General features: G+C 36.9%; 1 pseudogene; it reads left to right on the forward strand.

Moving 5' to 3' along the window:
* LOC116898469 overlaps nt 1-4,296 on the forward strand; it is a 63,585-nt pseudogene extending 59,289 nt beyond the window's left edge.
* The last annotated feature ends 20,045 nt before the right edge of the window (nt 4,297-24,341 follow it).

A 24,341-nucleotide genomic window follows, 5' to 3' on the forward strand; every position in this document is an offset into this window, starting at 1 on the left:
TTACTTCGGATAAGATAAACAGTGTGGAGTACTTTGATAAGAAATTCTGCATGGAAGACTAATGATGCCAAAGGGAGTTGAAAAAAGAGCCAATAAAATTACAGCTGCATGACAAATGCAAGCCCATATTTATGCAATAAAAGACTCATATATTTAGAATATATACAATGAAGATATGACAATGACATAATACAGAAATTGGGTGAAAGGAGATAAATTATTCCAGCATGGAACATTGTGTAACAACAGGACTTAAACGCTCATGCTCTCATTCCAACCACAGAACATCCTTCCCCGTTTTCCTTCTTTGCAAAACACTACCAATAGCTGGTTATTTATGTGCAAAAGTTAATCATATTTAATGAATCTATTTTATTTATCATGTTAGCGGCTCCATTATTAATACATAGATTCATATATGCCTCCTAGATACTAATTGACTAATTAAAATAATAAATATAAAGCAAATACATGTAAATTGATTTTTCTATAATGGAGTAATATACAAAATATTGTTCCCAAGTGATACTGTTAAAACAATAATTCTTAAAAGGACGGTTTAGAAAATAATGTCTTTTTTGCTTTGTCTCTGAGCTCATGTGAAAGATATGCTGGCATAACTTAAACAACATAGCATTTTAATAATAGAAAACGGGGAAATTAAAGGTAACCACATCATGGGGGCAAACTTAATAATGCCATGAATAATGTTAATGTATTTACTCCTATAGGATATCACACTACTAATGTCTATTCATATATTTGTCACGTTCATTTATATATGCATATAAAATTACTCTACAGAAAAATGGTTTAGTTTGTCATCTCTGGGTTTACTGCGCTGATGAAATAACATAATGATACAGAATTCCCCCAGGTTCTCCTTATAATATAATGTTTTTAATTTTTTGAGTATTCAATATGTGAATACATTTACATAATATGTTTAAGTGTCATGTTGACAGTGGATGAACTTATGATGTCTAATTTCCATTACTGAATGATAGAATTAATAAACACCTAGTTCTTTATCAAGGCACACATGCTAATGTGTTTGTGAAGGTGTTTCCATAGAGATGTAAATGAAGAGAAAAGACTAAAACTGAGGGTTTAAAGCATCATCCACTGTGTGAGATACAAGGTTGCATAAAAAGGAAAAAAAGGATAGTCCAACATGATGATTGAAATTCCCTTTCTCTGCTTCTTGGTTGCACTCTGGACCAAGCTGTTCTTTCCAGCATGCCTTCTTCATGATGCTGAAACTCAGTCTTCTGAATTCTTTGTGTGTGTGTGTGTGTGTGTGTGTGTGTGTGTGTGTGTGTGTGTGTGTGTGTATGTGTTTGTGTGTGTATGTGTGTGTGTGTGTGTGTGTGTGTATGTGTGTGTGTTTGTGTGTGTGTGTGTGTGTGTGTGTGTGTGTGTGTGTGTGTGTAGTTAGGCATTGGGTCATGGTGATGAGTCAAGAAACATACCCAAATGTTATATGACTTAAGTGAGCTAATTAAAATAGATGAAATAAAACATATTGCCTACAGAGCAATAGACAGGATATATAACACTATAGGTGGTAATATACCCCTGGTGAGTTAACAAGAGGGTGTTTCCATGATTCAGCCAGAAGACAAAGAGTAGAGCAGGCATAGGGGAGAGTGTATGACAGCTGAGGGTACGACTCATGAAGAGAGATGGCCAACAGAAAATGAGACCACAGAATTCTGTTAGAAGACATTGTCATTCTTGAGTTCAGTTCATAAATGATTCTAAATACACACACGCACATATACACATATATATTTGTATATATCTATACATATTCATGGTTATAATGGCAAGTATTTTTCTCTGTTCACCACCTTATTTATTTGAGATGGGATCTTTCCTTGATACTAGAGCTCATAGATTCTGCTTGGCTTGCTGGATAATTCACTCCAGATATTCATCTACTTCAGTACCATTTCTCTTTCATGTGCTAGAGTTGTGGATGCATGCCGCCTCATGCAACTTTCCAAATTTAGTCCCTCATGTTTGTGTAGTGGTCTGAGCCTTCCCCCTAGTTTTTAGTGTTGCATATTGGAAATGTCACCTATTTTTATTTTCCTCACCAACTTAGTGAGGAAAGATTTATTTGGACTCCAGTTTCCAATCACTGTTCATCATTAAGGAATTCACTGCAGGGGCAGAAGCAGAAAAGTTGCTTCCTTCTTGCTCTCCATGGCTTACTCAACTTGTTTACTTACCTATGTAACTCAGAAGCACATGCCCATGGATGGTACCACTCACAGTGACCTAAAAACATCTATATCAATCATTAGTTAATAATATGCCACACATATGTGCCCACAGGACAATTTTATGGAGGCAAGTCAATTGAAGCACATTGACTTGAATATTTCCAACATGACTCATGTTTTGTTGAGTTGACAAAACTATCAGTACAATAGACTCCTTTGTCAACTACACACACACATATACCACTACTTTATTCTCTTCTTTATATCCAAGACTTAATGTTAATATCACAATATCAAATATATTTTATATAAATATAACTTCAAAGTTTTCAGTCTTTAAAAATTTCAATCAACTTACAATTCCAATTTCTCTTTCAAAATATAGTCTCATAATTATTGGCTGCTATAAAATCATAAAACAAGTTAAATACTGCCCTATCCCAAGTCAAAGAATCTGAGCACAGTTACAATAAAATTAAACCAAAATCAATATTAAAGTAGTAGAAATCAATTCCTGTAGCTCAATGTTTGGCATCTGAGACTCTTGATCTTTTAAGATCCATAAGGTACTTTTTTTCACAATGAGTTTGCCATCACAGTGCATGTAATGTGAAAAACATTGCTAATTCTAAGCCGAAAGTGGGAAAGGAAAAGACTCATATCAACATCACCATCATTGGTCACATAGATTTAGGCAAGTCCACTACAACCTGCCATCTAATTCACAAATGTCAGGGAATTGTCATAGAGAATTTTGTAAAGGAAGCTGCTGAGAGGAGAAAAAGATTCTTCAACTATGCCTGGGTCTTAGACAGACTAAATGCTGAGAGTGAGCCTGGTATCACTATTGATATCAACTGTGGAAATGTGAGACCAGCAAATACTATTTGACTATTATCTCATCGATGCCCCAGGGCATAAAGACTTTATAAAAACATAATTGTGATGGTTGTTGCTAGTGTTGGGCAGACCCAGGGCGTGTCCTTTGGGTTTTCACCCTGCTGTGAAACAGCTAATTGTTGTTAATACAAAGGAATCTACCAAACCATGGTACAGCCAGAAGAGGTATGAGGAAGTCGTAAAGGAAATCAACAGCTAAGAAAATTGGCTACAACACTGATACAGTGACATTTGTGTCAATTTCTGGTTGAAATGGTGACAACATGGAGGAGTCAAGTGTTGACATGCTTTGGTTCAAGGGATGGAAATTCACCTGTAAATATGGCTGGACCGGGGTTGGGGATTTAGCTCAGTGGTAGAGCACTTGCCTAGCAAGCACAAGGCCCTGGGTTTGGTCCCTATCTCCGAAAAAAAGAAAAAAGAAAAAAAAATATGGCAGGACCAGTGAGAGCACACTACTGGAAGCTTTGGATTATATCCTGCCACTAACTAGTCCAACTGACAAGCCTCTGCCACTGCCCCTTAAAGATATTTATAAAAGTTATGGTTTTGGTACTGTTGCTGTGGACCAAATGGATATTGGTGTTCTCATCTCAAACCTGGCATGGTGTTATCCTTTGCTTTAGTCAGTATCCCAGCACAAGTAAACATGTTAAAATGTACCATGAGGCACTGAGTAAAACTCTTCCTGGTAAGCATGTGGGCATCGATGCAAAGAACATTAGATGTGCCAACAATTGCTGGTGACAGCTAAAATGACCTACCAGTGGCAGCAACTAGCTTCACTGTTCAAGTGATTATCCTGCACCATCCAGGCCAAATTAGTTCTGGTTGTGCTCCTGTGCTGGATTGTCATACTGCTCCCATAGCTTTCAGGTTTGCTGAACTTAACAAAAAGATCGATCATTGTTCTGGTAAGAAACTGGAAGATGGCCCTAAATTCTTGAAGTCTTGTGATTCAGCCATTATTGATGTGGTCACTGGCAAGTCCATGTGTGTTAAGAACTTCTCTGAAATTCTTCCATTATTTTGTTGTTGTTGTTGTGACAGGAAGCAGACAGTTGCTCTGGGTGTTATCAAAGTTGTAGACAAGAAGGTTTCTAGAGCAAGCAAAGTCACTAAATCTGCCGAGAAAGCTCAAAAGGCTAATGAATATTATTCCTAACACCTGCCACCCCACTTTTAATTGGTGGTGGAAGAATGGTCTAAGAATTGTTTGTCTCAATTGGCCATTTATGTCTAACAGTGAAAGCGGTGCTAATGATAACAATGCATCATAAAACCTTCAGAAGAGAAAGAGAATGTTCTGTGGACTGCGTGTGTGTGTGTGTGTGTGTGTGTGTGTGTGTGTGTGTGTGTGTGTGTGTTTCAGGTTTAAGTTATTCATTTTCAAAATAAGTACTTTCTAAAGGAAATAACTTGACCAAGAATGTGTCACAGAATTTCGAGACCCATAAAAACAAGTTTAATGGCAAGAGAGAGAGAGAGAGAGAGAGAGAGAGAGAGAGAGAGAGAGAGAGAGAGAGAGAGAGATCCAATGACTCAGAGCTACTCCACTTTACAGGATTTGCCATCTACAACACACACAGCTTGTCTTGTGGCCTAGGTTGGTTTCACTTCATACCTCCTGTTGTCCTTCCTGGTCATCCCAGTGGTCCTGGAAACTCAAATACTCTGGGATCTCCACTAAAACTGAGGTTGACTCTACACATGGTGCCAACCTTAACCTCTTCTTGTGAACCCTTCCATTGGGGACTTTCCACTGCCTCTGAGGCTACAAGTTCACCTTGACCTATCAGTGGGACACGGTAACCACGGTAATCCATTGTTCTAAGTCTCAGCTGTGAGTCATGACTCCTTCATGCCTTCAAAATAAGAACCTGTGGGAGACTCTTATACTTTACAAAGTTCATCTACTAGTTTGAAATGCAGACTTGCCCCCTGGACCTTGTTTATGTCTCTCGACCCTAAGAAATTTTTTCTCAGATGATTTCAGCTCAGTGAGACTCCCTTATTAATTGAAGCTGATTTTCAGCCTCAGATGGCTAGCACCAATTTTCCCATCATATAAAAACATTTCATTTCAATGGCTCTTGTCTCTTGTTACTCACAGCTGTTTTCTTCAGTACCCATTGATCACACACCACAGATGCTTAGTGTAGAACATCAAATGAATTTTCCTGACAGAGTCTTTGAGGCATTCTCAAACTTCCCTCTGAATTTCATAAGCCAGGCCTCCAAGATCTGCATTGCCATCAGCATTATCTTCCAAACTCAAAAAGATTTATAATTTTGATATTTATAAATGATAAGATTCACCTTACTAATGGGAAGATTAAATAGCATTTCTTTTTGTTTAGCTATGTGGCACAAAGGTGATGAAGTGATATTTTCCTTCAAGGTCCATAGAAGTTTCTACATAGCATGAAAAGCTTTTGATATGCTAATTTTGACTGAAACTGCTGAGACACACAGCCCCATAGGTCAATCAACTATGAGGTGATTGCCTCTCCAATGTAATTCAGCCATTTTGAGATTACATTGGCTGCTAAGGCATTTGCCCTCATCTACCCTCCAAACTACTACAGGGCATATCATCCTTTCATATGTGATTCAACTGTTGTTACTATTTTAAAGTAAAATGATTTAATAAACTGAGGAGAATGGAGTTTTTTTTATCTTGTACTCTACAATATATCATGAAGGGAAGCCAGGACAAGAGCTCAAGCAAAAATATGGGAGTAGGAGTGACAGCACAGAGCATAGAGACTTGTTGATTACTGACTTGATCCCCATGGCTTGCTTTGCTTGCTTTCTTGTACAACCCAGTTGTGTTGCTGAAACATGCTGCTCTCTTTTGGGCTAATACTGTTCCCTGTTTGCAGGCCTGACAAGAGTCATGCTATGACTGCACCAGTGAGCATATATTACCCAGCAGACTCGAGTTACAGCTTATAGGTTCTCAACTATGTCAGATCATCCGTGCCTTTCATTCTTCAGTAGCCTTTAGTGCACCTTCCAGTCCTATTAGAGATGGCCAGCAAGGAGGAAGATTTTAAGTCAGTTCCAGTTTTACTTCTCTGTACTTTCTTACATGCAAAGCATGGGTTATCTTTAGCAATAGAATCTTATCAACTAGTTCTGGTGGAAGTTAAGAGGCTCTGTTTTTATGGAAGCCTCTATGACTCCCATGGCCAACCACTTATAAGGAGATATTTGATAGCTGTCACTAGGGTGACAGCTTAATAACCTGTAGTTATTAGGTTCACCATTATTCAATTATGCGGTTTCTGTCACTCTTCTTGCTATCATATTTTCTAGTTAGCATACCAAGTAATAGATTTCTAGTTAACATAGTACTCATTTTAGGGCTCAGTAAGCAATGTAGAAGAGTGTGTAGAAAAATGCAAAAGCCAGAAGATAGTCAGAAATACTGTGAAATGTCATCTTCTGTGCATGATACAGCCAATATAATGATCTTAGAGCATCTGTAGCTACTTATAATGAGTAGGCACAAGACTGTGTATGCATTCATGCCAATAGTCAATAAAAGATAAAGGATTGCCCATGTAACCCTAGCTCACCCTACTAAACTATGTTGTATTGATAGAGTCTGGAGGAAAAGCAGACTTGTGTATTAATTGATGAGATCACTATAATCCAGTGGATAGTTCAAAACTCAGGATCACACAGATAGCCCAAGGCAAACTTAGTATTTAACAAACAAAACAAAAAACAACAAACATAAAAAAAGACATGAGCATAGAAAAGGGACTTGTGGAGAGAAGGAGCCATAATAGGTGTGGAAGGGAAATATAAGAACAAGTACAACAATAATCAGAATGCTTTCTATATTATGTATTTTGTATATAGCATACAAATGTTTGACACACCCATCTCTATAAAAACGCTAGTTAAATTATAAGGATTTCTTGACTAAAAGTTTCATTTTTCTTTATTGCTTTTTTATTTTATGTTTAGGTAAAGAGAATCATGTGTAGAATTCCATTCATTTTATAATGAGCTACTAAATTCATGAAATTTCATTGGTGTAAAGGTGAGAAGTGTATTAATGACTTAAATTTCCAACTCTCTTGGTTCACTAGTCACAAGGACAGTGAGAAGCAAACTATTTTTCATTGATGAATCTCTTTATTGTATTTAATAAAAATATCTTCAATTTACAATGCTTATTTTCAAAACAGTCTATTTTCTTAGATTAGAAACTGAACACTTCACTTCTGGGTACATAGGCAAAAATAATCAAGTTTAGCAATAATGAAATGAACCAATGGTAATCTATCATGTCTCTGCGGTAGCTACACAATGAAATAGGGGTAAGTGCCAAGTTAGAATGTGAATTCATAAAAATAAGCCAATTATAAGACCGTTAATAAAGTGCCTGTCTCAACTCAAGTGAATATGAGCTGATAACATCAACTCCATGAGTCCCTTAGGACTCCATTGTGTCTACATTTTAGATGGTTTTCTAGTGTACTTAAATGTTAATTTCAAGAAAAACGTACATTTTAAAAGAAATGCTAACTTCTTTGGATCATAGAACTCAACTACTGAAATGTATTGTGATCTTGAATTATATATTTCTGACAGGTCTGACTTATGGATGAGATTCTGTGTAATCAGTGAGTCTGGCAGAGGAATGGCTACCCCAGAATAGTTAGGATTGCATACAATTCACTGCGTTTTTAAGTCAGCACCAGAGACATGTGATTATTGTCATTTAACTAGATGGGATGTTGCAAGTAGTATTTACATTAAAAATTACTCCTGGGCTGATGAATGAATTAAATAGGTAAAGTGCTTGCTGCTAAAGTGTGACAACCTTTAGTATCATGTACAGAGTCCATGTAAAGATGGATATTGAGCATATCTATAATCCCAGAACTCCTACAGAGAGATAGCAGCAGAGACAAGAGGATCCCTGAAAGTTCCCAGGCCAACTATCTTAGTAAACAGTAGAAAAATACCAGGGATTCTGGACGGTGGAAGAGGAGCTTCTACTTCTGAATCTGCCCTCTGATCTCCATATGTGTACTATCTTATGCGTACACTCAACATTCGCTCGCTCCCGAGTGCACGTGCACAGAGGAACACACACACACACACACACGTGCACACACACACACACACACACACACACAGTCTCTCTGTGAGAAACAGAGACAGAGAAACAGAGACAGAAAAAGAGATAGAACAGAGAAACAGAAAGATACAGAGAGACAGAGAGAGAAACAGAATCAGTGACAGTCAGAGATAGTCAGAGATAGTCAGAGACAGAGCCACAAAGGTTCAAAGTAAAGAGAACAGGAACTGACCTTCTATTCATCCTATATTTAAAAGAAAAAAGAAAGCCTGTTTTCCTTCCAATTTCTATGTTACATGGATTTGTTATGTTACTTAAAATGGACTGATAATCACAATTTATTTTTCTATTTCTTTGTAAGTTTAACATCACATTAATTAGTCAAATTCTCTTTATAGTGAAAACTGTGAGCAGACAGAGGAAAGGAAGTGTGAATGACTTCTTGGGCTCCCACATCCATGCTGTATGCTGCTGGCTTGTGAAGTGGTTTTCCCATCTACTCTCCTGAAATTTTTCTCAAAGTGAAGCACTAAATTAATATTGAAAATTTCTTCACTTAATGCCAAATAGAATATGTAGGTCAGAGACTGAATTAGGACTCATATATTTAAGTAGCAGAGAAAAAATATACTTGAGAACTTATTACAAGAAAAATTGCAGGTCAAGTTCGAAATGCACTGGTACTCCCGAGAAGGACTTAGTCACAGGTACAAGTTGATTCAACAGACATGAGATTCCAAAAATAATTACTCACCTCCAAGTATAACTTTCTTACTTGCTGAGTTGAATTCTAAGCATGTTGTTACTGCTGTGTGAGCAGAGCTGGTTTGGGGAAGAAAATGCAGAGGGGTAAGGCATATTATCTTTAGAAGAAGATGGCCACATGCTTATAATGACCATATTACCCAAGATCATCTGAGAGATCTCTAAATCCTTAAAAGCAATTAATCAACAGTTATTCAATAATAAGGCAAGATTACTTCAGAAATTGGGATTAAACCTAAATTATTGTACTTTTTTTTACTACATTCACCTAAATTAATCCCGCATATCATTTTTTTTTAAAAAAATTACTTATTCATTGTATACATATGAGAATTTTGTCAACATGTAAGTCTATGCATCATGTGAGTAACTAGTGCTCACAGAGGCCAGAAGAGGGTGTCATATTCCCTGGATCTGGAGTCAGACTATTGCTAGCCACCATATGGGTGCTGGGAATAGCATTAAGGCCATTTGGAAAAGCAGCCAGGATCCTAACTTCTGAGCCATCAGCTGTAGACCTGTGTATTTCTTAAAAAAATAGTTTCTTGAAAATTCTTAAACAAATTTTAAGTTATAGTCCTTCCTTTTTCCCTTTCTTTCTTTCTTTCTTTCTTTTTTTTTTTTTTCATCAGCAATAGTGACTGGGTTTGGTGGTTGTATAAGAGATGGATTCCCCAGGTGCGGCAGTTTCTGCTCTTCTCTTTTTCCCTTTATTTCTTTTTCTTCTTCTCCTTCTCCTTCTTTTTCTTCTTCTTCTTTTCCTCCTCCTCCTCTTCTTCTTCGTATTCCTCTTCCTCCTCTTCTTCTCCTTCTCCTTCTCCTCCTTCTCCTCCTCCTTCTCCTCCTCCTTCTCCTCCTCTTCCTCCTCCTCCTTCATGCTTTGACACACAGGTATTTTCATCTTTTTTCTTAATATTCTCTTGTATAATACATCCTGGATGTAGTTTCTCCTCTGTCCACTCCTCTCAGTGATGTACCCCTTATCTTCCCTTTTCTATATCCACACTCCTCTTGCATTTCCATTCAGATAAGAGCAGGCCTCCTAGGTATATCAACTTAATACAGCATAAAAAGTTACAATAAGACTAGACACAAACCCCGTATCAGGGCTGGGTAAGACAACCCGGTAGGAGGAAATAAGTCCCAATAACAGCAAAAGATTCATAGACACTCTATACTTACTTTTAGGAGTCCTACAAAAACACCAAGCTAATAGCTATAACATATTTGCATAGGACCTAGTGCAAATCCATGAAGGTTCCATGATTGCAGCTTAAGTCTTTGTGAGCCTCTATTTGCCCTACTTAGTGGATTCTATGGCCATGTTCTCCTGTTGTCCTTGACCCCTCTAGCTCCTACACTTTTTCATGGTGTTCTCCAAGGTCTGAAGGAAAGAACCAGATGGAGATTTCCAATTTGGGTTCTCTCTCTCTTCCAGTGGGTCTCTTCATCTGTTCTGATCAGCTGTTGGAGGAAGCCTCTCTGATGATGCTTAGGCATGGTACCAATTTACGATTATAGCAGAATATCATTAGTAATCATTTTATTAAAATTTTTGTATTATAGGGCTCTGGACTACCTAGCCTCAAATACCTGGTCACCTGGACAGTGCTGGGCATGGGTTCCCTTTCATGATGTGGGCCTCAATATAGACCAGTTATTGGTTAGCCATATCTACAAGTTCTATGCCTCAACTGCCCTTGCACATTTTGCAGACAGGATAGATTATAGGCCAAATGTTTTATTACTGGATTGGTATTCTGATCCCTGTAATGGAAGAGAAATTTTCAGGTAACTGGGTGGGACTAGAAAATAATCATCTTAAGTGAAGTAACCCAGACCCAGAAAGACAGTCATGGTTTGTAATTATGCATAAGTGGATATTATCTGTTAAGGAAAGGATAATCATGCTAAAACCACAGACCCAGAAAGGCTAAGTAACAAAGAGAACTTTAGGAGATGCATGGATCCCTCTGGAAAGAAGAAATAGAATAGATTTTGCAGGTGGATTTGGGACCCATGGGAATAGGAGCAGAAGTTGCCCTCTTATTTTTGGACTGGCTTAGTAAAGGTTTATGAAAAATTTTAAATTCTCTTTCCATTTCCCTTATTGTTCAATGAAGCATTATTCCTATTTTTTCCTCTGAAACCTTTAGCCTGGGAGTTAATGGAAGCTACTACCAGATTTGGGTGGAAATTTTTAATCCATACCTGGGGAGAGTAAACCTAAGACATAACAATATTTAAGGCTAATTTCCATTGGATTTATTGCCAGGACAAAGGTTGGTGTAGAATATAGACACAGGCATAAGATTCCCAGCTACAAATCTGGCATTTTATAGTAGTGAGCTGCCTGCAAAATGTGCTGGTGCAACCATGGCACAAGAAGTGTGGTAGTAACCACACACTCTCAATTGTATTTAAGGCTAACTTCTGGAAGTGGAATCAATTCCTGGACAGTCTTCATTGACAAAGATCCTGAGACTAAGCAGGCATGAACCTAAAAGAAAGCCAATACTATTGTTCTGCTAAAGGAACATGCCAATAACATGACTTCTAATACAGAGACCCACAACTGGACAATGTGCAGAGACTGAGAGACTTTGAAACCCTCAATCCTAAATAGGTTATCTTCACCAGACTTCATGTGCTTTTAAGGGAGCTATGTAGAAGAGGAGATGGGAAGATTATAAGACCCAGCAATGATGAATGACACCAAGAAAACAGAGTCTTCCAGATGTGTGTGTGTGTGTGTGTGTGTGTGTGTTTGTGTGTGTGTGTGTGTGTGTGTGTGTGTGACAGAAATTGTGCAGGTATGCTTTCTTTGTCACTGCATATCTAACTAACCACTAACCCTTTGAATACAAAGTTAGATCTCAGATGCCCCCAAAGCGAGAACTGCTGCAGAAAACCAACACCAAAATAGAAATGAAACATCAGTGTTCAAGGTATCTGCTGTGTGTATCATCTGAGCAGAGAATAATTCATGGAGTCACCAATGTGCATTGGGTTCTAACCCAAATCTGAATGAGTTGTGAGGATGCTACATGGAGAGATGTTTCAGGCAGATGTTAATCTCAGAACATTTTATAAGCAATAAGACAATGGTGTTTTGATTTTTAAATGTTGCACTTTCAACAACAAGCTTCAAAGCACTGCAATGGCAAATACTGCTTTTGTCACTTTGAAGAATAATCTCATTTGACAATAAGCACACATTTGCAGGTAAACAAAACCCACTTGAGTTAAAGCTAAAGAGGCTTTTAGTGCAGAGGAGAATATGTAAAAATGATATGGAGTTAAGAAGAAAAGGACTCTTGTTCTTGTTACGTGAGCTACCAATAATAAGATGCTGTGTTTTGAGGATTAGTTTCCTAAGTGCCTCCATTATCATCATCCGCCATGGTGTGTCTTCTCAGACAGTGCAGGCATCAAGGAGCAAATTAGCAGAGGAAGAGTAGAAACAAACAAATGGACCATAACACTCCACTTTGGAAAGTAATACCCACAATCTAAATACAGATTCTAAATGTACATCCTATTCAAACATAATCGGTATTCTGAAACCCCGAAGAGAAATTCTTGCAGTCATTAAGTAGGTTACAAGTTCTGCAAAGCATTATAGCACACATATAGAAGGTCAGGAGTGCTGTGAGCATCTTGTCTTTAGTAATTATAGAACCTCACTTTGCAGAGCAACTCTCTGCAGTACAGAACCATGATACGTGAAGAGAGCGGGTTAGGTGAGGGAAATGGAGAAGGAGAGGGACAGTGAGGATCTGTAGTAATGCACTGTAGGGGGAAACTCTGCTTAATAATCACGTGCAATTGTAGCTCACAAAAAATATTCTGAAAACTAGAAATGAAAAAAGGAAGTTTCTAAATAAATGCACAGGTCTTTTGCAATATAGCCAAGTCTCATTGCTGAGGTGGCTGACTATGCCCAAGAAAATGATCCCACTTTTAAACAAAACTTACAGTTTCCTGAGATATAAAAATAAAGCTCTAACTTAAATATCAGAAGAACTAAAATGCTATGGCTTTCAATTTTAAAACAATGGCTTATTCACCATTGTCACTATAGGAGAGATTTATAAGCATTAATGTTCCTGACAATTAAATTGAAGAGAATGTGGTTTTGTTGCCTTTGGTTTTGTCATTTTTATTCATAATTTTCATAAAAATCAATCGGTTATTTTTCTATTGTCTACAATTGCTATGATGAATGGCACAGTAATGTAAGCATGAAAGAACATCAAATCTTAATATTTTGATGTAGAGCATATATCTAGTACTGTTAAAAAGCTTTTATATTGAGGATATAACTGATGAGAAATTGATTGCTCATTACTCTAGTAATTCACTCAAATGATACACAAATCAACTCGTTTAATGACAAATTCTCACTTTATAAAGAGAATTCCTAGGGGAAATATTATGTGTATGAATCAGATGTACTTAACTTAAATGTCAATATAATTTCTGATCCTGTTAAGTAGTAGATTGATGTGAGCAGAGCCCACACATATGCTAATAACAAGCTAATGTTATGCAACAACATTTGTATTGATTCAACCTACAGAGGTGGAAGATAATTTCCTATTGTTGAAGACACTATGAACTTCAGATACTGGGGCTAAATGGGCCTACAGACCCTCTGAGCTGAAACTGAGCTAGATACCCTCTGAGCTGAAACTGAGCTAGATACCTCTTTGAGGACTAGCTTTCCCAGTGTCTGAGAAGGCATCATGCTAACTTCCAAAGAAGGTTAACAACTCCCTATCTTACCAAGCTATGATGCCCATGAACCACAACAATAGCATCATATTATGATGACCCTACAGGTATAGTAGTGGAATGTATACTTTGGCTGTAACAAACATCTTGATATTTGGACTTACGACCTTCTCTACAAGAAGGAAATCATTCACATTTACTTGAAACCTAGCCAACTACACAGGGCTAGTGAAGTCATGAATCTTGAAGAATTACAGCCATAGCTCTGCAAAGCCAGGCTGATCACTAACTGTATTCTAACCATTTGTCTTAGACTTCAACTCACCTCACATTAATGAAACTCCTCTTTACGACATATGGAGGCCATAACACAAGAGACACAAATCAAAATATAGAGATGTAGAGCCTGGTCCAAAGGGATTCATCTACAAAAGAACTTCTGAAACTATGGCTTGGGAAGCATTGTATAAAAACGGTAGAAAGATGGTAAGTTCCAAAGGATAAAAGAGTTTTCTGTGAGATGGCATTTCCTACTAACATGATGTGGTCATGATATGTCTCACCAGCAAGACTGCTTAAGCATATGCTGAACACAGACAGGTATAGCCATACCAAAGTGAACACTGGGAAGACCATAAGGCCTCAACCCTAAATAAAGAGCCACAGGTAAATAAGCAATGCTGAGAGCATCGTAAATAGGCTTCCTCGGGGAAGAACATGGGTGTGTAACAATAATTATTTTTTGAAAAGAAGTCCTAAATATAAAAGAGAACAGGGAGAAGTATATGGCGAATTTGAAGGGTGAAAGTGGAAGGGTAAAATATTGTAATTATAATCTCAAAAGTAAAAGAAATAAAATGTTCAGCATGAACTCTGTGCCAATAGATTGATATTCTGAATTTGAAGTTATTTGATCTGATAAAAGTACATTGTATAACACTGTTTTTTCCCCTGAAAATAGATTTTTTGGTTCATTTTTATATACTGTATATTCTGAACATATTTTCTCCTCCTCCAACTCCTCACGGATTCTTCCCACTTCCCTTCCCCGTGCAAATTAAAACACTTTCTCTCAGTAGTGAACAAACAGACACGTGAAATTAATAATTAGTTAGAATAAGGTAAAAATTTATTTTTAAAAATAGAATAGGATAGGATAAAGAAACAAGAAAAACAGAGAAAAAGCCTAAGAAACAATAATAGACATAGAGATATCCATGTTTGCATGTGGAGAAATCTCATAAGAATTCAAAACTGGAAACTATAACATATACTCAAAAGACCAGTAAGGTTAAAAAAAAATCAACCAACAAACCAAGCAAACAAAAACAAAACAAACAAACAAACACCCTGACAAATATTAATAGATAGACAACCTCCAAAAATGCCATTTTGTTTTGTGTTGGCTAGCTACTGTTGGACACAAGGCCTGTCCCTTAGAGCCGTTTGTATGCCCAGTGAGACTCCAGTGGAGAAAACTAATATTTACTTTGAGAGCAGTTATCAATTGCAGATAGCTTCTGGGTTAAGTATGGGGTCTTCTGTCCACTTGCCCTCTTCTGGGATCCATCTAGCTTACACTTTGCATGCTCCTTTTTCATTCTGCCACAGTCTCTGAGGCTTCATGCCTGTTGGTCCTGCTGTGCTTAGAAGGCCTTGGTTTTTGGTGTATTCCATCTCCTATGGTTGAGGACCACGCAGGAGGAACAGGGAAATAGCTTTAGAACTCACACAATGTGGAGTTAGCATATCATAATGGCTATGCGCTTCAAGAGAGTAAGTCGTGTTCTCTACAGTCCAGACTAGAACCCTGACATTACTACCACTAGAGGTTTGAGCCAATAGCAACTTTATTTTTGTTATTAATAAGGAAGTTTCTAATTGAATAGAAATCTTAGGAAGAAGGGATGCATGTCTTCCTAACTGAAGGGTGACTTTTTTCAATTTCATGCTAACTCATCAACATACATTCATCACATAAAGTAAAAGTCATGATTTGTTCCTTTCTCTCCCTCTTCTAGTGCATTTTGACACATGTACTCCTATCAGTCTTGCTCATTCTCCAACCTATGGTCTCCTCTCCTCTTCATTGATTATACATACCATAATCCTCTTAGAGGACTTCTATATATCCTTATTATATCAAACAAATCATTCTAAAATTTTAATTTACACATTTGTATCTATAGAGCAGTGGTAGCTATTGGGACAATTAATTAAGCAAACAATTAGTTTATGCGTTTTAATGAAAAGTATTAAATTGGATGACATGACATCATTTGGTACATTTTCCAGCGATATTTTTATGGATTCTTTTGTACTTTAAACTATCTGTTGAATTTTAGAATTCTGTACTTAATAAAAATGATGTAGAATTCTTACCAAAGAGAAGATTACAAACGTTGAAAAAAATAGTAAAATTCAGGACAAAGAATCAAATCTTTTTCCAAAAAAAAAAATCTTAAAGGAAATTTAAAAAAAAGATAATTGATGTGAATGCATAAGCTTAAAGAAGTGATATAAATATGATGAAAATGACTTCAAAATTCAAAATTATTCTGAAGAAACATAAAATCAAAAGAATTAAAAAGAAAGTAATCTGATAAAGGAAGAAGGTGGTTTTTGCATCTTGGATTCTGACATGCCACGTGTAGCTTTCATGGAATCTAGCTTATGACCTAGGAAAGAACGTTTCAAAACTCATGTAAGAGATGATTAGATTAAAAGGGGATAACACATCAGAGGCCATAAAATGTCTATTATACAAAGGCTGTCAAGAATCTGACTATAAGTTCATAAATATTCACTGTGCCATAGACAGAGGGCACATGTTTGATCCCATGGGCAAAAGACTTCCATAGACGGCAATTTCGGAGAGTAAGCCCCTATTCTGTATATGACATCATGCTGCAAAGTGTCCTTTTTAATCACAGGAACGATGTTCTTACTGTCTCAATCCAGTCAGCCACACGGGGTGTCATAAAATGGCTATGACTGATGGAATACTGCTGACTCATCCTGCATGATGCTTCCATAGGCTGTTAAGTGATTTACCCGGATTCAAGAATTCTATCTTATCAACAGGAAGAGGATATCAAAACCACCTTTAGCAGGGTCATGTTCAAGTGCCTCCCACTGCTTCCTATTTCTGCTTACAGAAATTCACTTGTAAATAGACATATTTTTTTTTCCACTCACAGAACTTCAATGCTCATGAGCCAAGGCTATGCAGAGAAGCCCTACCTCAAGAACCACAGCACCAACCAAGAGCAAGCAAAGCCCAACAAAAATGGAGAATTTGTCAGTCGCCATTTCTGCCCCCACTTAAGTCACAGAGAAAAATTTGCAAGTAGAATGTGATAAAAGTGAGTCATGTTGATATGAAAAGTATGGTCTACCTTTAAAATGTATGCTGCCACATGCTAAGTATTTGGTTTGATTACTCCAGGAAATTCCTTGGGTCATACAAAACAAATGCAGATTTTTGAAATGGATGTATTTCATAGATAATTGTATTTTCTCCTTCATAAATCTTAAATTCATTTAATCCTGAAAGTATCAGTGTTGCTAAGTAACAACAATAACAAATCCCTGAATTGCACACGTGTGGTTGTATTCTCTACGTGTGATTTTACATTTTCAGCCCTCAGACCTGTGAGATCATTAACTTCTATTTAAACTTCCCAGGCACCTGTGGTACTATTTAAACTATCCAGTTATCAGTTAGAGTTTCCCCAGGTCATTTGTGTGATCTGTGTGCAACAGTTAGTTCACCATCTTGGACATGTGATTTCTTAGTTCTGTCTGTTATTGGGGAACGGCTTAACTCAGTATAACTTGGGATTTACTTTCTTCTTTCAGCGATATCATTTCCTGTTTTGTATATTTGGACACATATGGTTTTTTAGGTGTATACAATTGTGAAAATGTTATGTTCTTCCTTCTCTCTATTGTTCCTTCATGATCTAGAGTCCATATTCATACTCATGGAAATGATGTTTATATTTTTATAACTTCAATAATATTTTTGTGGTGGCTGGGATTTTTTTTCATCCTGAGGAGTATTCCAGAAGCAGAGCACAAGTCAGTACGCACTGAATTGAGTTTTGTCATAGGGATCCTGCTTAGAATTATCTTGTATGAACTCAGGCAAGAGAGGATTGAAGGGTTTGACAAGACTAACTATAAGAAAGGAGGGGAGTAGGTAGGGAAAGAGCTGAGTATACAAAATGTATATTTTTTAAAGTCAGTAGAAAAAGAAGTATGCACAGAATTTTGAATTAAGAATGATGAACATCATACACACAGGTTAACGGAAGCACCAATGAAACTCTGAAATGTTCTCTAATCATTAGGCAAAGGCTATGGAAAATCGTAACCTAATATCCTTGTGTATGCTTCAGAGAGAGTCAGATGGAAAAGACTGAACTGTTTACAACAAATATTTGGAAAATGTGATGATCTAAGGCTTTCTACTGCTGTTGGAAATGAAATGTTTAGTTCATTTGTGAAGCTGTTTGACAACATCTACAGTAGCTAAATATATTCGTAGTCGGTAACTAGGCAACTTAGCTCCTTGATAGACACAACTAGAATATACAAAACACAATGTTAATAGCATTATTACGTTTTCATTTTAAAAAATCTGCGGTTGTCTTTCAAAAGATTAACAAATGGAAGAATGAACTAGTTGAGTGGGTGGTCTGGAGAAAGTTCATACAATGTATACAATACAGTAAGTGAGCTAAGAGTAGTTAATGCTTAGTGAATGTTTATATTGACACAATGTTTAAAAAAACTATAAAAATCTACTCAGCGGTCTTGGAAGACCAATTGAAATGGGAAAGAAACCGATGCCTGATGTGCTCCATGTATGACTTCTGATTATGCCTGCTACACTGACAGCTTCACAGCAAAGGACAGGCCTAGAGCATAATTTATGAATCCTGTTTCTGTGTTATATTTCCGTGAAATTTAACAAAAACCTCTGAAATATTACACTATATTTAGCATTGTTCAAATGCAACGAACTTGTCTGAGATTATATGGTAATTTTTGTAAAGAACTTTCATAAATCCCCATTTTGTCCCTCTTTGTTATTTGGACTGTAAATGGTGGAATTAATTGGTATTAATACTTCTGAATTTAGTCCAGCTTCCTGGTTTGCATGCTAAAAAATGTTAAATTTAGTTGTAAAGTTAAAAATTAATGCTTTTCTATAACAAACTATATGATCATTTCCTAAACAATTATGTTTTGAGTTTAATACAAAACTTAAAGTATCAAAGAACTATTTAGAAATGTAGCATTCATTTTATCAAGCTACTTCATTAATCAATACCTAACTATAGAGTGATAACTTATTAATAAGAATTCTCTTTTCTAGATTTAATTGTAATATGCAATCCATGTAGATGTAGTCCATTCTTCCACTTACTAGTTGAATTACATCAAGATCTTCATTAGTTCATAACCAATCTTGGTACTTTTTCTAATAACTTTATACATACAAATATGCATATGCAAGTATTTGCATTTTCCTCTTTTCTCATTGTTTTTAGCCAATTGTATAAAGTTCAGAAACAAAAAGGCTGGTTTTTGTTACTTTGCAGGTTCTTTTATGTCCCTGCTCCCAGTTTCTGTCCATAACAATAGATGGGAGAGAAGTACAGATGGAGGGGAGAGAGGAATTAGGAGAATTCCTGAATCGAATTTCTCTCCTTTACTTTCTTCTTTGACAATGGCTACTAACAAACCACAACCAAACATTTTCAATGACCAACACCACCCACCTTTCACATTTATGTATCCTCTAAAAAGTTCCCAGAATTCTGAGTGTCATAAAACCACAAAAATTATCTGCAGCTAGTAAAACCATCCTTCTGCCAGAGCACAAGGCCAATCATGGTCAGCTGATACAGAGAATGTGGAGCAGCCCCACGTCCCTACATCTGGGATTAAAATGAAAGCACATTATTTTTTTAATTGGATATTTTTATTTACACTTCAAATGATATTGCCTTTCCCTGTTTACTGTCCATAGGCCCCCTATCCCATTCATCCCCCTCCCCTTCTTCTGTAAGGGTGTTCCCCTCACCATCCAGCCCCCTTCTCCCCACCCCCCTCAATAATCCTTTACATTGGCGGTCCAACCTTGGCAGGACCAAGGGGTTCTCCTTTCTTTGGTGCCCAACAAGGCCATTCTCTGCTACATATGCAGCTAGAGCCAAGGGTCAGTCAATGTATACAGACTTTGGGTAGTGGTTTAGTCCCTGGGAGCTCTGGTTGGTTGGCACTGTTGTTCTTATGGGGTTGTAAGCCCCTTCAGCTTTTTCAGTTCTTTCTCTAATTCCTCCAACGGGTGTCTAGTTCTCAGTTCAATGGTTTGCTGCTAGCATTCGACTCTGTATTTGACCTGTTATGGTTGTGTCTCTCAGGAGACATCTATATCTGGTTTCCGTCAGCATGTACTACAATCTTATCTAGTTTTGGAGACTATATATATATGGGCCACATGTGGGGCAGGCTCTGTATGGCTGTTCCTTCAGTCTCTGCTTGAAACTTTGCCTCAATATCCCCTCCTAAGAATATTTTTGTTCCCCTTTTTAAGAAGGAATGAAGTATCCGCACTTTGGTCATCCTTCTTCTTGAGCTTCATGTGGTCTGTGGATTGTATCATGGATAATTCCAGCTTTTGGGCTAATATCCACTTATGAGTGAGTACATACCATGCATGTTTTGCTGTGATTGGGTTACCTCATTCAGGATGATATTTTCTAGTTCATTCTATTTGCCTATGAATTTCATGAAGTCATTATTTCTGACAACTGAGTAGTACTCCATTGTGTAAATGTACCACATTTTCTGTATCCATTCCTCTGTTGAAGGGCATCTGGGTTCTTTCCAGCTTTTGGCTATCGTAAATGAGGGAGCTATGAATATAGTGAGCATGTGTCTTTGTTGTATTGGAGCATCTTTTGGGATTCCCAGAAGAGGTTTAGCTGGGTCCCCAGGTAGTACAATGTCCAGTTTTCTGAGGAATCTCCAGACTGATTTCCAAAGTGGTTGTACCAGTTTGCAATGCCGCCAACAATGGAGGAGTGTTCCTCTTTCTCCACATCCTCACCAGCATTTGCTGTCACCTGAGTTTTTGATCTTAGCCATTCTCACTGGTGTGAGGTGAAATCTCAGGGTTGTTTTGATTTGCATTTCCCTGATGACTAAAGATGTTGAACATTTCTTGAGGTGCTTTTTGGCCATTCGATAAACCTCAGCTGAGAATATTTTGTTTAGCTCTGTACCCCATTTTTTAATAGGGTTGTTTGGCTCCCTGGAGTCTAACTTTGTAGAGTTCTTTATATATATTGGATATTAGCCCTGTATCAGATGTAGGATTGGTAAAGATCTTTTCCCAATCTGTTGGTTGCCATTTTGTCCTAATGACAGTGTCCTTTGTCTTACAGAAACTTTGCAGTTTTATGAGGTCCCATTTGTCGATTCTTGATCTTACAGCATAAGCCATTGTTCTGTTCAGTAAATTTTCCCCTGTGCCTATGTGATTGAGACTCTTCCCCACTTTTTTTTCCCTAAATTTTGAGTGTATCTGGTTTGACATAGAGGTTCTTGATCCACTTGGACTTAAGCTTTGTACAGGGTGATAAGAATGGTTCGATTTTCATTCTGTCTGGTCCTGGGCTCTTTCTCGTTGACAGACTTTCAATGACCGCTTCTATTTCTTTAGCAGTTATAGGACTGTTTAGGTTTCTTTATCTGATCCTGATTTAACTTTGTTACTTGTTATCTGTCTAGAAAATTGTCCATTTTCTCCAGATTTTCCAGTTTTCTTGAGTATAGGCTTTTGTCGTAGGATCTGATGATTTTTTGAAATTCCTCAGATTCCGTTGTTAAGTTTTACTTCTCATTTCTGGTTTTGTGAATTTGGATACTCTCTTTGCGCCCTCTGTTTAGTGTGGGTAAGGGTTTATCTATCTTAAGAACCAGCTCCTGGTTTTGTTGATTATTTGTATAGTTCTTTTTGTTTCTTCTTGGTTGATTTCAGCCCTGAGTTTGATTATTTCCTGCCTTCTACTCCTCTTGAGTGTATTTTCTTCTCTTTGTTCTAGAGCTCTCAGGTGTACTGTCAAGCTGCTAATGTATGCTCTGTCCAGTTTTGTTTGTTTGTTTGTTTTGGAGGCACTCAAAGCTATGAGTTTTCTTCTGAGCATTGCTTTCATTGTGTCCCATAAGTTTGGGTATGTTGTCCCTTCATGTTCACTAAATCCTAAAAAGTCTTAAATTGCTCTTTTTGTTTCTTCCTTGACCAAGTTATCATTGAGTAGAACCTTGTTCAACTTCCATGTATATGTGGAATTTGTGTTGGTTTTGTTGTCATTTAAGACCACCAGCCTTAGTCTGTGGTGATCTGATAGGATGCATGGGATTATGTCAGTTTTCTTATACCCGTTGAGGCTTGTTTTATGTCCAATTATATGGTCAATTTTGGAGAAGTTACTGTGAGGTGCTGAGAAGAAGGTATATTCTTTTGTTTTAGAATGAAATGTTCTCTAAATATCTGTTAAGTCCATTTGGTTCATAACTTCTGTTAATTTCTTTATATCTCTGTTTAATTTCTGTTTTCATGATCTGTCCATTGATGAGAGTGGGGTGTTGAAATCTCCTACTATTATTGTATGAGGTGCAATATGTGCTTCAAGCTTTATTAAGATTTCTTTTTTGAATGTAGGTGCCCTTGAATTTGGAGCATAGGAATTTAGAATTGAGAGTTCATCTTGGTGGATTTTTCCACTGATGAATATGAAGTGTCCTTCTTTATCTTTTTTTTATAACTTTTGGTTGAAAGTCAATTTTATTTGATATTGGAATGGCAACTCCAGCTTCTTTCTTTGGATGATTTGCTTGGAAAGTTATTTTCTAGCCTTTTACACTGAGATAGTGACTGTCTCTGTCTCTGAGGTGTGTTTCCTGTATGCAGCAAAATACGCACTTCTCTTTATATATCCAGTCCGTTAATGTATTTTATTTGTGAAATAAGTCCATTGATGTTAAGAGACATTAAGGAATGATTGTTGCTTCCTGTTATTTTTGTTGTTAGAGGTAGAATTATGTTTGCGTGACTCTCCTCTTTTAGTTTCTTCCAAGGAGATTATATTCTTGTATTTTTTAGGGTGCCGTTTCCCTCCTTATGTTGGAATTTTTCCATCTATTATCCTTTGTAGGACTGGATTTGTAGAAAGATATTGTGTAAATTTGGTTTTGTCATGGAATATCTTATAGTAGTCTGGGCTGGCATTTGTGTTCTCTTAGGGTCTGATGACATCTGCCCAGGATCTTCTGGCTTTCATAGTCTTTGCTGAGAAGTCTGGACATGTAGAGTTCTTTTTAAATAAGAATAGCCAAGAAAAGCAACAAATACTATTTTTCTGTGTATTGCCTACTGAGAAATATTAATGCATAATATTTTAAAAATCAGATGAGTAGGAAGTCATCATTTCATGAAAAGTATTACTTATTATAAAATACATTGTATTGCTTTCCCTGCTGTTGCTATAAAATACTCTGACAAAACAACTTTGAGAATTTGTTTAGTTCATAGTTACAGGTTACAGTGTAGAAGTAACTGATGTAGAAGTCATAGCAGTAGCATCTTGAAGCAACTAGTCATTATTAAGTGCACAGTCATGAATACATCATACCAATAATCAGCTCCTCTTTTCAGTTCATACAATGTCCAAGATCTTCTGCCTAGGGAATGGTGTCACCCATGATAAGCAGGTCTTCCCCTCTTCAGTAAAGGTTAATATAGTTCCTACCAAACACTGCTAATCACAGTCTCCCTAGTGATTCTCAATTCTGTCAAGTTGACAATTAATAGTAACAATCACCTATACGTACATAGTTATTCAGACAATATCAGATATTTTAAGAGTAAAATGTGATTATAAATAAAGTTTAGTTTTTAAGCTGCTATTCCATAGAGCATCTGTTTGTAAAAGCCACAGAAAACATTGGATTTTAGTTTCTCAAAATTGATAATGGTCCTTTCCCATGCCAAATAGAGTTGAAATCAGAATTCGATTTAGAGCTAAGCTACAGTTCTTCCCTGCTTATTCTTCCCCAAACACATTGTTTTTAAAAATCATGATCACTACTGTCTCACATTATAGTTCAGTCTGGAGAAAAAGAGTACATTGGTAGTTATGAAGATAGGTGTTAACCTCTATTTTCAATAGAACAGTTGTTCCCTTGAGCAAGTTTCGACAACTCTTGTGTCTCAGTGTTCCCAAATTTAAATGGAATTATACCCATCTGAAACAGACTTTGGGAGAAGTAAACAGAAGGAAAAACTTCCCCATACCAATTTCTCATTTAATATGGTAATTTTTTATATGTCATATTTATTTTTCATGTTGCTATTCTTGGTCACTCTTAGCACTCTAGTATATGAAGTTCAGAGACATAAATTGATGTCATTCAGAGTCATACTGATGTACATTTGGTTTTCTGACATATTCAGTGATCTTTCAAAATCCTGCTAGTAGACCCATTTTTTCCTTTCTTCTATTCATAACTACTGAGAATGAAAA

This window comes from Rattus rattus, chromosome 4 (genome assembly GCF_011064425.1).
Source record: "Rattus rattus isolate New Zealand chromosome 4, Rrattus_CSIRO_v1, whole genome shotgun sequence".
Lineage (NCBI taxonomy): Eukaryota > Metazoa > Chordata > Mammalia > Rodentia > Muridae > Rattus > Rattus rattus.